The 15,932-nt window shown below is 41.7% G+C and overlaps 1 protein-coding gene across 1 annotated transcript in view; it reads right to left on the bottom strand.

Annotated features, from left to right (window-relative positions):
• arhgef19 (Rho guanine nucleotide exchange factor (GEF) 19) overlaps nt 1-14,040 on the bottom strand; it is a 29,479-nt gene extending 15,439 nt beyond the window's left edge. Inside the window, exon 1 of the mRNA XM_074644612.1 lies at nt 13,662-14,040. The gene's annotated coding sequence lies outside the window, so the exon portion shown is untranslated. The remainder of the gene's footprint in view (nt 1-13,661) is intronic.
• Nucleotides 14,041-15,932: the final 1,892 nt, after the last annotated feature.

The following is a 15,932-nucleotide window of genomic DNA, read 5'->3' on the forward strand; positions in this document are numbered from 1 at the left end:
TGTTGAAAAGCCACACCTGCTCAGGCAGCCCAGTCAATCCTATCTCTCTCTCTCTGTTTCTCTGCTACACTCACACACATGCGTTTGCATGCATGTATGCACACACACAAACACAAGTGCACACACACACACACACACACACACACACAGTACTGCGGGCACAAATGGTTACCTGTTCCCTGCTGCAGACAAAGGCAGCCTTTATCTGAGTACCTGAGCCAGGCTGCCCTGAGCACAGGACACCTGAGAGGGTGTGGGAACTGCTTATACTGATCCACTCATATAGTGCAGCCACTGAGCCATATAAACACATCCAGACCACTGTTGCATAATGACACAAGCTTACTGGTGTCTGAATGTGATTACTGGCTGGTTAAACTGTAATCCTGCTGTAGATGTACAGTATTAACCAAACTTTTCTTACCACTAAATCAGGTCTAGGGCTGTCAAAGTTTTAACGCAAAATCGCTTTAACGCCACTAATTTCTTTAATGCATTAATGCAAGTTTTAAAGCTACAGTGAAGATACTGGCATCATATTAAACTACAAAAGCCCAAGGAATCCATTGGTACCAACATGTCATACTAGATTGTTGTGAAGGAGGTTAAATAATGCCATAAACTTGCTCTAAATTTTGGCGAGGAAAAACTGTCATTGACATTTTCAAAGGAGCGCCTTGACCTCTGACCTCAAGATATGTGAATGAAAATGGGTTCTATGGGTACCCACGAGTCTCCCCTTTACAGACGTGCCCACTTTATGATAATCACATGCAGTTTGAGGCAAGTCATAGTCAAGTCAGCACACTGACACACTGACAGCTGTTGTTGCCTGTTGGGCTTGAGTTTACAATGTTATGATTTGAGCATATTTATTATGCTAAATGCAGTACCCGTGACTGTTTCTGGACAATATTTGTCATAGTTTTGTGTTGGTAATTGATTTACATTAATAAATATACACATATAGTTGCATAAAGCAGCATATTTGCCTATGTTGATAAGAGTAATAAATACCTGACAAATCTCGCTTTAAAGTACACAAACTGTATCTCCATGATCATCTTATCTTTCAATATTATCCTAATGAATAAATGTTCACATAATCCTCCATCAACAGCCGAGTCATCATAAATCAACATACTCTTTGTATTAAATTAGTTATCTGCTCATTTGATCAAGAAACCTCAAAGATCCCAAAAACCGACAATAAGCCTCACTACCACATTCATCACAGCATGAAAGCATCCGATTACACGTACTGCACATTCCTCACGCTGATACAATTATATCACGCGATTAAGATTTCAATTCCAAAGACGTGTAATTTCCCTTGTCATAGCAGGGTGTTATTTGTGACTGTTATGGACTTTGCTGCCAGTGTTTCCCCTGTAATTTCACTAGGCTGCTCTAAGACGCCATGTCTGCATACAGCAGTTAATGAATGGCACTCTGGCATGCCTTTAATGCCAGCAGTCATACGAGGAGCTTTTTTAATTGTGATATTTTTCATCATAAATGTCTCAGAATAATCCTTTAATGGAGTGTAGCACATAAATATGAGCATAAATCCATTGCTGCTGATTCAGCTTCACGACGGAGCCAAATGTTGTGTAATAACATAATTAAAGTTTGTTTGATGTTCGCCAGAGGGGAGATATGAATGTTCAAACAAATGGATTCACTGTTGGATCTGTTTGCGGTTCATGGATGTGAAGAAATACACTTCTACACTGTTTGCTTTTCTAATGTTAGGGAGTGTGATAGTGCTGTGATAGGGATCGCCTCGCTTCCCAGCATTGGACGCTTGATGGGCTGCCACTATACACAAGACACTCGGCACCTCATTGCACGAACGCTTTGCCTCGTGGACTGCTGCTCCTAGTTTTCGCACCGGAACCAACATGGCGGCTCGTATATCAAGAAAATAGTTCACCGAAATGTGTTTCTCTGAATCTGTCTTTATTTTGGATCGACAACGATTCGTTTAAAAGTTTCTCGAGGGTGTTTTTCAGAGGCTGTGTGTCACACCGGATTTGCATAAAGTAGCCTAGACCTCAACTTTATGCAAATGAGGAGCGGCCAACGTGACGCCCCGTCTCTCGAATCGCGCCGACACGCTACCAGATTGCATTGCGCGGCTGCTTACACAGACAATGAATGGGAAGTGTGGAAAAGGCTGTGGACATGTACCATTATGGTTTCAGAGAGGAAAATGATCATAATATATCTGTGCCTGGTTTATAAAAATCGTGGTCTGACTCACCAGATATAGACTGTAGGTATAAGCCTGCTACTGGACACGTATTTCATCGCATTCTCCTCCCCTTCCGCTACAGAGAGCAACCTTTCTGGTGGACCACCATTAGATGGGATTATTTCACAAAAAATATGAACGGTAGTCAACGTTGAATTGCACCATGAATCACACATATGATGTTTGTCAATTTAAAAGATAATTTTGCAAGTCAAGAAAGTCTCAGTTTGTTGCAAAACTGTGCAAAAGTATCAGACTGTGAAAAAAAGTAATTAGAAAGACTTCACACCCAAAAGGCACATAAGTGACGTCTCTCTCACTGAAACTACGATGCCTGTGTGTTTCGTAATGGGATGTACTCACATCAGTTCTTTCGCTTCCCGGTTGATAAAAAGACCAGGAGTCGCTGGATAAAACACATCAGGTAAGATAACCTTTCATTTGTGCGTGAAACATAGCAGTTAACTAGCTAGCTAGTGTTGGTGACGCATATTGTGTGAGATGAGAGATGTAGTTCACTGAGCGGAGGCTTTCTTGACTTGCAAAGTTATCTTTTAAATTGACAAACATCATATGTGTAATTCATGGCACAATTCAAATGGGATCAAAGATGTATTTGTCTCTCTCTGTTGACTACCGTTCATATTTTTGAAAAATAAGACCGGAAGGGGCTGGACTTTGCCTGTCTATCTGCTTGTTACCGTTTGTCCTGTGCTTAGCGCCGCCCAAGACGATGTGATGGTTTAAAGAAGTACAAACAAGCCAGACCATTTTTTACTCTATAGCAGAATGATAATGTGTGCAGTCACACACAGCACTGTGGGGATAGATCTGGCTATGCAAGACTATAAGAGTCGTTTAACTAATACTCTGTTTGTCAATGTGGGTCAATAAATGACAACAATCTACTTTGTTTTGCTCAGTGTAGCCCTGAAAGGCTGATTAGGTATTTGCTTCAGTTGGTCAGACATTACTTCAAGTTGAACATCATCAACATGAACCTTTCCAAGATGACATCACAAGTTGGGGCTATATTTGGCACATTTTTCACATCATCAGGTTGTGGTTTACTAAGGCTGTTTTTCCACGGGCCCGGTACAGCCTGCTTTAAAAAAATAAGTCTTCTATATTTTTTTTATTGGTGACAAATTCCATGAGAAAGACAAAAAAAAACAACAATCAATTTATCCAACTATGAACATACTGTAGTTTATTTTAAGTTATTCCAACATACGCCACCCTGCTGCTGTAAAGACTCACTAGAACACCAAAAGTGTATTAATCCACAGCTGAAAATAGTCCCCAAACAAAATGCAACATTTATTCCTATTCTAGTTACATTTACTAAAAACTACAGTGCCCAGCTCTTTTGTGAAATTATTTAGTCTTTTTTTTAAAATGAAACCATATATTTGTGACACCTTTTTAAAGATATAAGTCTTCAGGAACCCTCAGGGCCCAGTGCCACAGACAGGGTCAAGTCAGAAAGTACTGAGAGACAGAGAAATGCATAGCAAAAATACTGAATGTCACCAGTCTTATCGGTTATTTGTGCAAATATCTCCTCCCTCAAGACGTCACAGTTTTGGCAGTAACTGTACATAAACTAAGATTCAGATCTGGTGTAGGAACTTTTTGTTACGTTGGTCCTCATTTCTGGAACAAACTGTTTGCTGATCTGAACACAGATTCTCAGTGGATGTTTACCAGGCTAAAACTAAGCTTGTGAGATTAAATCAGGGTTTGCCAGGAGAGCGGCTCTATTAAAAGTCCTTTCTCATCCTCTTGTGTAATATAGTACAAAAAACCTGTTTGAGTTTCACGACATTTCCTCCCTATTTACTTTTCAGCTGCTCAAACATGGATGTTCCTACAACGAGGTGACCCCGGATGCAACCCATATCAGCTTTCAAGTATAAAAAAACTCTCTTTCTGACGTCAACAACAAATGCCAAATAGAGCTGTCCCAAATACCATTTTTTGGGCTTTGACGCTTCGGTGAGAAATATTCGAAGGTATTCGAAGCTTCCGGCACGGCGCTGCAGGCTGACATGTTCTTCTGTCTGTCTGTCTCCATCCCCCCCACCCCGTTTCAGTGCCGCTGCAGCACTACTGTACACACACACACCTCTACACACAACAAACAGTGATATCCGTCTGAGAATAACTAATAATAAGTCATGCTGAACATGAATAATGAATAAGGTTGTGGAATTATTCCTTATTTCATGGGCCACTTTGGGATTTCTACTTTATCATTACATACTTATATCAAAGTATAACAAAAAAACGAAGCATTCGAATACTGATTGGAGGTTAATTACCATGGCAATGGTCAAAGCACTGAAGCAATCGGGTCAGCCCTAATGCCAAAGCAGTTATTTTTCCAGTAGTTTGTGTGGTGATACACAGTAAAAGTAACCTGGTTCCAGACCGAGCCCATCAGAGCTTGGTTTGTTGGATTAAGAAGGTCGGGATGTCATTTTTTTGTGCCACGCTGCGTCCAAAATCTCATACTATGCACTACTGCTCAATATGTGTACTATAATACTATACAATATACCTTTGTGTGGATAAACAGTAGTATGTATCTTCTTGGACCCACTGAGCTGTAATTATCACGTCACTTCCTGAGAACCCTACTTGCCAGTTAGAGACGCGTAACCATGGTAACCCGTACCAACCTCACATGACTAAACGATGATTTGTGAGAATCATAAAGTCTGAACTAATTTAAAAACTATATTACGCCTAGAAAAGTGAAATCTAATACTTATACTTAAATTGAAGCGTTGTTGACGTTATAGAGCTGTCCGCCATTGTGAACGTTGTCGTTACTGCTACAAAGCATTATGGGATATTTATGCCGCCGTAGTGTCCAGTATTTGCATACTGTAATATTCCCTGGAAATACCCTGGAAGACATTTTATTCAATTAGAGGACACTGTGAGCTTTGTTATGTACTGGTCACAGATGGAAGTCACTAAAAATCATGTTGGAGGATCATATTTATTGTTTGCAGTGTTAAGGATATCCAACCAACTAATATTTCATCTAACATTGATCAGACTGTGGAAACTTCAGTGTCTGTCCCTTCCCCCCCGCACAGTTTTCCCTCCATGAGCATAGGTCTGGTGTGTTTGGTCAGACAGACTGGAGTGTCCTGACAGTGTGGTGTGACCAGCTCATGTGTGTGTGTGAGATCGCAGTTTAACTTGGTCACATCGGACCACTAATTGCCAAGCAGGAGACTAAAGAGCCCAGCATTGTCTGCCGAGACAAGACATGACATCATTCAGCGTCACTTCTGGGAAAACCATCCTCACAGTCTCTCTGTGTTTTTGTAACACTTTCTATCACTGCTTGGAAAGTGATAAGATTCTGTTAATTGGCCAACAACCTTTTTTCCACTGGAATTACTAAAATTATTTAAAAAGTTTTAACAGTGGGATGTCAACTTATTAGTGTTTGTGCTACTCTTCAGCACAGAATATATTAATATGTTCTTGTGTTTACTGAAGCAGCAGACTGCTGTGTAGTTAGGGTTAGTTGTTGCAGGCTGCTGTGGATCTAAAATAGCTTTAAAGGGATGGTTCAGATGTTTTGAAGTGGGGTTGTATGAGGTACTTATCTATAGTCAGTGTATTACCTACAGTAGATGACGGTCGGCACGCCCCAAGTTTGGAGAAACAGACAGGAGTTACCGCACGGATGCAAAGCAATGTACTGCTGGGGACGTGGCCGGCAGCTAACTGTATTTTAGACACCTAAAAGAAAGACTCACCTAAAGAAATCTTTTCTTTTAGGTGTCTAATATACGTTTTGTTGCCGCCCCCGTCCACAGCAGTACATTGCTTTGCTTCCGTGCGGTAACTCCTGTCTGCTTCTACAAACTGGGGGCGTGCCGACCGTCATCTACTGTAGATAATACACCTACTATGGATAAGTACCTCATACGACCCCACTTTTAAAACACCTGAACTATCCATTTAAAGTACTAACCTCAAATCTTCCCCTCATCTTTTTGCAGTCTTTTGTGCCGGTTTTCCATCCAATTATTTTGATGCAAATTATGACGTGCGTTGATGTAAAAACAATCAAAGGCAACTGGGAACTTGTTGATAAAAATCAGACATTATGCAATACGATTTCGTGCTTGTTTGCGGTAGGCAGGTTTTTTGTCAGTGAATGATGTGGTTTTGCAGTACAGTAAAATGTATCTCCCATGTGTCTAACCCATGTGTCTCGACCCAGCTGATAGCAATGCACGTAACTTGAATTTTTGTTTTTGCACACTTAAAATACCTGGATTGGAAGCCAGGGCGTGTCTTCTTGGTATTTTAATGGGCTTCGTCTAAATCTCTCAATCAAAACAAACTCCTCAGCGAGTTCCTGTCAGAGAAAGCGTACCAGATGTCAAGTTGACGCACTAAGCTGCTGTTTTTTTGGAAGATCTGACACTGAATGGTGTGAGAATGGTTGAGTGAAATCAGGTGAGGGAGTTTTTTGTATTCGTTGCTCTTCGAGCCTCCACCCACTCTGAGACAGGTGAGCACCCCAGAGGCTACAGAGGAGGCAGGTGGAGGGGGGAGATATGCCCAAATGTTTACACATGGTGTGGGTCCTCCTAATCCGCCTCTAAAGCCTCAGGCAACTTACCCACGACCTTCCCAGACACTATGAAGATACAGACTGGCTTTACAATCACACACAAGGCCCACCTGAATGTGTGTTTGAGACGCTATCTGTCTCTGATTGAAAGCGACAAGACGTAGAGAGGCCTTCTCTGACCTTGTCTCACCCGGTGGGATTCCCGCTGACTGAAAAAGGGACAAACAGCAACCTCTCATTTAAAAGCCTGAAAAAAATGGTGACCATCTCACACGTACACGGCAAAACTTTTGGACCTTTAACCTCTCACTCTGCCACCATAACAACTGCAGTCAGATAAGCCGGCACTCAGGAGACATACAGCCAGGATGGTAAAGACACAAAGGAGCTATTGACTAACTTATGGAAATCTGTCTAATTATGGTGCTTTGTCATAAGTCACAAAAGCTATGGAGGGCCAAGGATCCAACATGCAGTAAATCCAGAAAATCTCATAATCAGTACCTTCTGACAGACGATGGTTATCTGTATGAGATGAGATGCTAAGAAAAGGAGTGCTGATTTAGGATGTTTTGTCAGGTTACATGGACATATGAAAAATCAAACACATTGGGAATCCACCTCAGTAAAAAAAAGAAGGTCTGTCCTCCACCAAAGAAATTCTCAGTCGATTAACACTCATACGATTTTGTCGACTAATCAGTTAGCTGATTTAATCGACAGATCTGTAAAACTGAGTTTCTCCATAAAGAATCACACATAAGCACCACTTTAAATCTGGTGTTTACCAGAGATTTGCACATAAGTTTCTTAGAAATAAGTCATCAGAATGAAAGAAGCATAAAAAAACAACTAAAGACCAAAACGACCGATAAGTCGACTAATCGACTAAGAGGGACCAGCCTTGGACATTGTTGGCTTACAGTACTGTATGTTCAAAAATCCACCAGACTCCATCATCAAAAAAGTGATTTTTTTTTTACGATTAACTCAACAACCATTTCATGTTTCATACAGCTATTGACAACAGTTTCTCCAATAACTGATATCTCACTATGGATTAAATGTGATGAGTTAGTATGTAATGTGTCATCCTTACACGTCTAGGTCCGCAACTAATGGTTATGTTCATTATGCATTCATTTTATTAATAAATTGTTTAGTCGATAAAATAGTTAAAAATACACAATATTCCAGAGCCCAGGGTGGTGTCTTCAAATGACCTCTTTTGTCTGACCAGCAGTCCAAAACCAAAAGATATTTAATTTACAATTATGAAGCAGATATAAATCAGCAAATCCAGAGCAATGAGCAACTTTTTGGCAATTTAGGCTGATCAACAACTAAAACATTCAAAAGGGTAAGGCTAGCAATTTATTATATTTTTTTGCGTTCATTCCCATGAAAAGACCAAATCTTCTGATGCATAGAGCTCCATTGTTGTCCAAAAACTATCCACGTCAATGATCCACACTGTTGCACAGGGTGACGTGTTCCTTCATTATCACGAACACTCACAGTATAGTTTATTTTAGTCAATCTCACATACACCATCCTAAAGCCGTAAATACTCAATAGAGCACCAAATGTATATTACTATGCCTCTGAAAGTAGTTCCGAGTACATTCACCGTTTTACACATTTTTGAGTAAAGTTTGCTAACACTACAGTGATTTCTTTTAGGGGAGCTATTCAACCTTTATCAAAAGTGAAACTTAATTTGTGACACATTTTTAAAGATTTACACTTTCAGTGGGAACCAATGGACTTGAGGCTGAGAGCCAAAGACAAGGTAGGGAGGTAGAAAAGTATTTAGGGACGGACTAATGCATTGTTATTGTTGGTAGGGCTGGGGGAAAAATCGATACAGCATAGTGTCGCGATATTTTGCGTGGCAATATTGCATTGATACATGGACGGAAGTATTAATCTTTTATTATATAAACTAAACCCTTAATAATCCGGTGGGCCCGGCCACTATTCTGTCTTTCAGAGGTTGTAGCAGGCTCAGTCTTAAAGCTAGAATGAAGATACTGGTATCATATGAAACTAAAACATCTAAGGAATCCACTGGTACCAATGTCATGTTAGCTTGAAAGTTTAAATCGCAATATATCTTAATTATAATAATAATAATAATAATAATAAATTCAACTTATATAGCGCTTTTCAAGGACTCAAAGACGCTTTACACTATGGGGGATCGCAATACTCAGCGTATCGCAAAATGTTTAAAATCGCAATAAGATTGTATCATGACTTAAGTATTGTGATAATATTGTATCACGGGGCTTCTGGTGATTCCCACCACTAATTGTTGGTTTGGGACTTTTTGACAATAAGAAAATATCAACAACCTTATCTAGTTTAAGACGTTTTTAAATCAAAAACGCAGAGCCGTATCCTTTAATCCATTCTCAAAGTTACTGGTGATTCATTTTCTGTTTCCCGACCAATCATATCGGCACTAGAAGCTTTGCAGTAACTGAGTAACATTAAAATAAGGTGTGCCGTTCATGTATCTGCTGTAGTTTCACTTCAGTTTTTTATGTTTTTATGGTTTAAATTCAGTGATAGGAGTCGGCCGGGTTTGCTGTACTCAAACTGTCAATCAGAGCACTTGGATTACAATCTGATCATTTGCCACTGAGCTCTCAAGAGGCTGACCTACTTTACAACAAACTGCTGATGCATCTCTTGCATTCATCTGCTCCTGTGTTTACTTGCGCTCTCTTCCTCCTCTCTGTTGTCTCGCTCTCTGCTCCACTTTTTCCCAGCTGAGCAACAGCAGTTTCTCCTCGCCCCCCCTCCTCTTCCTCCTCCTCCTCCAGCCTACAACTTGCTTTTATTATCTGGACAGGTATGGACAAGCCGTCCACTGGGCTGCTTGTTGTTTTGAAATGTGATCGGGTAAAAGTGGAACACACCTAACGAGCTGACCATCCAGACGGCTAAAGCTATAAACTATTCAAAAACAAACTCTGGATACCAGCAGCGTCTTCAGGGTTAAAGCCAGAGCTAAACACCCTTGAAGACGCTGAAAAGAAAAGAAGAGCTGCTGCTGTTTTACTTGAGAACAACATCTTGTTTGTGTTTTTCTTCCCAAAGAGGCACAAAAACATTTTAGCAAAGAAGAAACGCCCTCCTCCTGAGCCAGAAAAGTATTATCTCGCATGAGAAACACACACACAGCGTCTTATTGGCCAAGTCACAATCTGCAATAACCTGAGGGCTACAGTGCTAGACAGGTGTGCAGCAACACAGCTGCCGCGGTTTCCGCACACATCACCTCTGGGCTCGAGTTTCTGTCTGTTTTACCCTTCATGCACGGGGCAAATATTCTCTCACATACAGATTAACTAATAAATGGCAGAGCCTGTGCACTGTGGTTTGTGCTTTCAAGGAGATACAGCTCTTTAGAAAATCAGCTTTTCTACTTACAAATCAAAGCCATCACATTACTGTATTATCATTAAGTGAATACACAGGGTTTAACGCAGTAGGTGGTCTCTTTTATTGTCCAGGTTTAAAGACAAGTTCATGTCCAACTTCGGAGGCACTCAACCCCCAGACGGGACCCTCTGATACACAGAGACACTTTTCCACATTCCCTGGATGACTCGGCAAGCTCATTCCTCTGAAATTGACCACTAAACCGAGGCAGGAGACGAACAAAGCAGCTCAACTGTACACGTGCAGGAGTAAGGGGCTGCTATTATGAGCTATTAAGGCCGCTGCTATTTAGGCCACAAGCCAAAAAGACTGGAAAGTGACAGGGTCTCTAAAGTATCGGTGTCACTGATGGTTAAAGGGCAGGTCGCCATCAGTCAATGACGCCTAATGATTTGATTTTAGGCTAGTTTTAAGAAAAACAGGTCTGTGCAAATCACAGAGCAGAAACATTCACGTTGAGGTTAGCAGCTGGGTGTGGACACGTGAATGTAAACACAATAAGGAGCACAGGTAGGGCTGGGACGATACACCTATCTCCCGATTCAATACTATCACGATTCTTGGGTGAAAAACTTGAATCATACACTTCTAGGGACTTTTACTTCGGAAAATATATGTAGTCAGAGATGTCCCGAAGTCAAATATATCAGTCATTGTCAGGAATTATAAATTTTTTCCAGCAAAAATTCCTCACAAATTAGTGGTATTTTCTTTTTAATTTATAAGGGACATGTAATGTTTTATACTATTTGTGAATAGAATCCAATCAATCTTATTTCCATATATGTATTTTGTAAATACAGTTCCCTTTGTCAACACCTTATTTTGAAAACCTCACATGTGTATACTTCCGCTAACTTTGCCAAGTCTGTCTCTAGCGGGCCTGTCAGCTCCGTTCTCTTTATACATCCATGGTCAGCTCCGTCGGGGCCGTTTTAATGCGTTTAACATAAATATCAGTATATGGGTGCTCTACAGTTGTAGCGTCAGCCGGTTTGACCACGGAGATGAGCGTGACGGCTGGCTTGACTGCAATACGATGACGTTTCCTCTCCGTGACAGAGTTAGCATGTAGCTTTAGCCATGATGTCTAGCTCTGCTTTTCCAGCCATTAAAAAAATATATTTCAAAATCGTGATACATAGGTGAATCGATAATTTTCCCAACCCTAAGCACAGGTAGCACTTGCATGCAGGGTTAGCTGGGGGGGGATGAGGGAGGTACGGGGTAGAAGGAGGGTGAGGCGTGGCATCCTGGAACGCTTCCCCTCAGCATATACACCAAGCCCCCAGGAAGTGCGCTGGTCGTCGATCCCGACTTTCGTAATGGCCAAATGGCGTTACTGCAACTTTCGTGTCAGTCACGTGATGCATTAGGCCCAGAAATAATTTTCCCCATAGACTTACATTGGGAAAGAGATGTCTGTAACTAAGCGGATAATTTTTTTTGAGGTGAATCAACTTCCCAGTACGAACACTTGAATAGCGCTTATTTAAAAAATTAAGTTTTTAAAGTTGTAAAATGCACTAATAGCGGAATCCAGAGTTATTTCCCTTCCTCCGTTCATGTGAATGAGACCCAGACCGAGGCTGGAGCGCAAGCCGTGAGGACGGCGTGACGTTGGGACCCTGTGACCGAGTCATGTGACCGAGCAGACGCTACTGCGCATGTTCAATGTGCCCAAGATCCGGGTTACTTTTCCAGACGGAAGTCGAACCATTTAGGCTTCATGCGCCACTGAGCAACTTTCATAGGAATGAACGGGGCCCCGCCTCCAACGCTGTATCCAGTTCTCTTAATACGTCCATGGTATACACACACACACACAAACACACTCAGACAGCCACCGTCTGAGAGGCAGGTGATGGGGCAGGTGCTCTCCAGACATATGGGGGGAGGGAGGAAGTGGGAGGACGTTGGTGAGCTGAGTTATAAATCTGTGTGTGATATGAGCAGGCATGCAGAGGTTACTCAAACATACAGTAGTGTGCTCGCAGGCTAGACATTCAATCACAGCGACAGGATATCCTATATCTCTTTTTTTCCCCCCCAATGTGATGACTATTCAAATTGTTATCAGAAGTCTGCCATCACGCAGGGGATCTCCAGCCTGTAATAAAGTGCAGTAAAACAGTTCAAGGTCCTGATTTATGCTTTGTGCTGGTGCATGTCTGCCTAACGTGCAGGTGGTGCATTCCAGTCCAGACATACCGTAGTAAATCAGATAATCCAGAAAACACCCACAGCTATCTATTTGCACTCCAGCCAAAATATGTACCTCCAGACTATCCATACACACACACAGCAGCAGCAGCAGTCAGCTCACATGACAATGCACTTAGTCATCTGGATGGCAGACAGAAATGCAGCCATCACCTCAGCCCGCCCTCTCGCTGATGGGGTTTGGAAGATGTTTAGAAAAAGTCTTGAGGGTGTTTCACATGTGGGTCACAACTAGAGAAGAAGAAGCTTCCTCAGAATTCAAAAAACATAACTTGGCTGCTGAATGTCACAATCCGTGTAAACAACTCTGACCAGCTGGAGGCTCCACACGAGTCAACAAACAAACAAACAAACAGGGAGAAAGGTGAAAGAAAAGCCAAACCACTGTGCATTGCCTCTGGGAAATGCATGAACACATTCACACACAGATCCACGTCCACTCCTCAGTGAACGACCCGAGGTTCCCTCTTCGCCCGAGGCTACAAGCAGAGGAGGTGTTATGAGTCTTATGCTAAAATGTCCCACGAAAACAGAGAACAGAGACGTTTCAGCCATGTACAGTTTTTTAACAACCCCTCATCCAACATACTCCAGACATGCACTTACCTGCCCCGCTCTGCAACAACTCATTTCTGCACTGTAACCATCACATTCAAGGCTCGCCTCTCTCTGCACTGCCTAGGGAGCTGCTGGAAACATTATCGATGCAAGCAGCGACTTCTTCCAAGAGAATACATGAATAGAGAAGCCAATGATCAGTCTGGCAGGACTTGTGCATCTACTTGTGCTGGATATTTAGCTACTTTTGTATTGCAGGAAAGTAAAAATAATGGTAAAACTGTCACATTTGAATCCTGCATTTCACTGCAATTCACATATTGAGCCTGTGTTGTTCCCTGTATCCCACATAAAAACAGCATCTACCTTTGTTTTCAGAGCTGTCAGATAAATGCAATGCACCTGACAAGCTGCACTACTTTCTCCACCGCACAAATCAGAGCAAACAACACAGCTCAACTTTCACTCAGCAGCAAAAAATCTCCAACTTGGAGAAAAAAGGCCATGAAACGTGAATGTATTTCTCTGCTTTGTTAGTAATTGTTTTCAGTACTGTACCTCATTGGTGTTAGCAGCCTAGTGTGAGTGCTGGATGGTAGCCAGCAGCTGTGTGTGAATCCATGCCATCCCAGGGTCAGGCTGAGCCACTCTGCTATCCATTGCTGCCTTGTGTTCCTCCCGGCTTCTCTCCCTCTTCTCCTCCTCTCTCAGCTTCTTTTCTTTTCAGCTCAGACTTTTTCAAATCTGTGCTCTTCTGCCTGGTTCTTTTTCTTCTTCTCGTTCACCACCTCCTCGGGAAAAACAAAAACAGGTTGGAAAAGCAGCCACCACTTGCTGCTCTCAGAGCTACTTACAATGCAGATCCCCTCTCTAAAGCTCCTCTGCTCTCCCTTCCCTCTCGCTCCTGTTCCCTCCCTCTCTCTCCCTCTCTCTCTGCTACTGTTGGGGAAGTGCTCTCTCATTTTCTCTCATTCTCCTCCCCCTCTCTCGCCCTTCCTCTAATAGTTATTTAGTGTCTCATTTCAGCACCTGCTTCGAGACAGAACGAGAGGAGTGAGCAGACAGACTTGAAGAGAAAAATGTTGCTCCTCAGTGGGAGTGTGTGTACAGCATGCACGTGCACTTTATCAGCACAAGTGTGTGTTCATGTACCGTGTTATTTGAGTGTGTGAGATTGTGCATTCACAACAAGCACAAAGACTAGCATGCAAAAGTGCATATTTGCATAAGTGTTTGTGCATGTGTGTGTATTTGCATCACTGTGTGTGCAGATCCATCGTTAGAAATGCCCGTGGCTGTGTGTGTGTGTGTGTGTGTGTGTGTGTGTGTCTTCATGCAGCTTTTCACTGAACGTCAAACTGAGAGTTGGTGAAAGAAAAATAGCTGCTACGGCATGTTTGAGCTCTCTCATCTCTTTCAGTGCTCCCCGCTTGCTGCTGTATCAACTATGTTCACTAATCAAACATGAAAAGAATGGCGGTGCTGGTGGTGGTGGTGTGGGGTGGGAGGGTGGGGAGGCGGTAGGTTACCTCGGGACACTGGTTTACTCAGCAGTGGTGGACGTCTAATTGTCCCCCTTTTTGTTGGAGGAAAACAGGTCACTAATAAAGGCTTGAGAGCTGGTTGCAATTTTCCTTTTGTATCACTATTCTTACTGAGATTTATTTTTTAATTGTCAATACTGAACTCAGCATTAAATATTTTTGGTGGGATAAAATATAGGATGTACAATACAATTATGAGGCCAGATAAATAACTAGCTATTTTAACCCCTAATATGCATCTTATCCCTGTATCCCCATTAGCTTTAAAGGGGATATACTGTATCATCAACACTTTTCAGAGCTTGTGCACATACTAGGGCTGTCAATTGATTACAATATTTAATCCTATTAATCATGATTGTCCATGATTAATAGGATTAATCGCAAATTAATGGCACCTTTTTTATCTGTTCGAAAAGTGCCTTAAAGGGAGATTTGTTAAGTATTTAATACTTTTATCAACATGGGAGTGGATAAAATATGCTTGCTTTATGCAAACATATGTATATATTTATTATTGGAAATCAATTAACAATACAAAACTTTGACATATATTGTGCAGAAACCCTCACAGGTACTGCATTTAGCATAAACAATATGCTCAAATCATAACATGGCAAACTCAAGTCCAACAGGCAACAACAGCTGTCAGTGTGTCAGTGTGCTGACTTGACTATGACTTGCCCCAAACTGCATGTGATTATCATAAAGTGGGCATGTCTGTAAAGGGGAGACTCGTGGGTACCCATAGAACCCATTTTCATTCACATATCTTGGGGTCAAAGGTCAAGGGACCCCTTTGAAAATGGTCATACCAGTTTTTCCTCGGCAAAATTTGGAGCGTTATTCAACCTCCTAGCTAGTATGACATGGTTGGTATCAATGGATTCTTTAGGTTTTATAGTTTCATACGACGTCAGTATCTTCACTAGCTTTAAAACTGAGCTCGCTACAACCTAAAAATTGTGTTAAAGAAATTAGTGGCGTTAAAATTAATTTGTATTAACGTGTTATCGCCTTAACTTTGACAGTCCTGGCACATACATTTGGGTATCTGGAGTGTCTACCAACCCAAAAAACTGTGAAACAAGACAACCCAGTCAGTTTTTTGGGGGCTGCCTCGATCAGAAAACATGTGATTCAACAAGACAATTCAGATTTGGCTCCCCTTCCTATGTCACATGCAGGCTCATTAGAACCAGACATATTTGGGCCCTTTGGGATCTCCGCTAGAATTAAATATACAGTTTTGTGGGTTTGAACAATGTTTTGCTGCACAATGTTG

The sequence above is a fragment of the Sebastes fasciatus genome, chromosome 8, assembly GCF_043250625.1.
Source record: "Sebastes fasciatus isolate fSebFas1 chromosome 8, fSebFas1.pri, whole genome shotgun sequence".
Lineage (NCBI taxonomy): Eukaryota > Metazoa > Chordata > Actinopteri > Perciformes > Sebastidae > Sebastes > Sebastes fasciatus.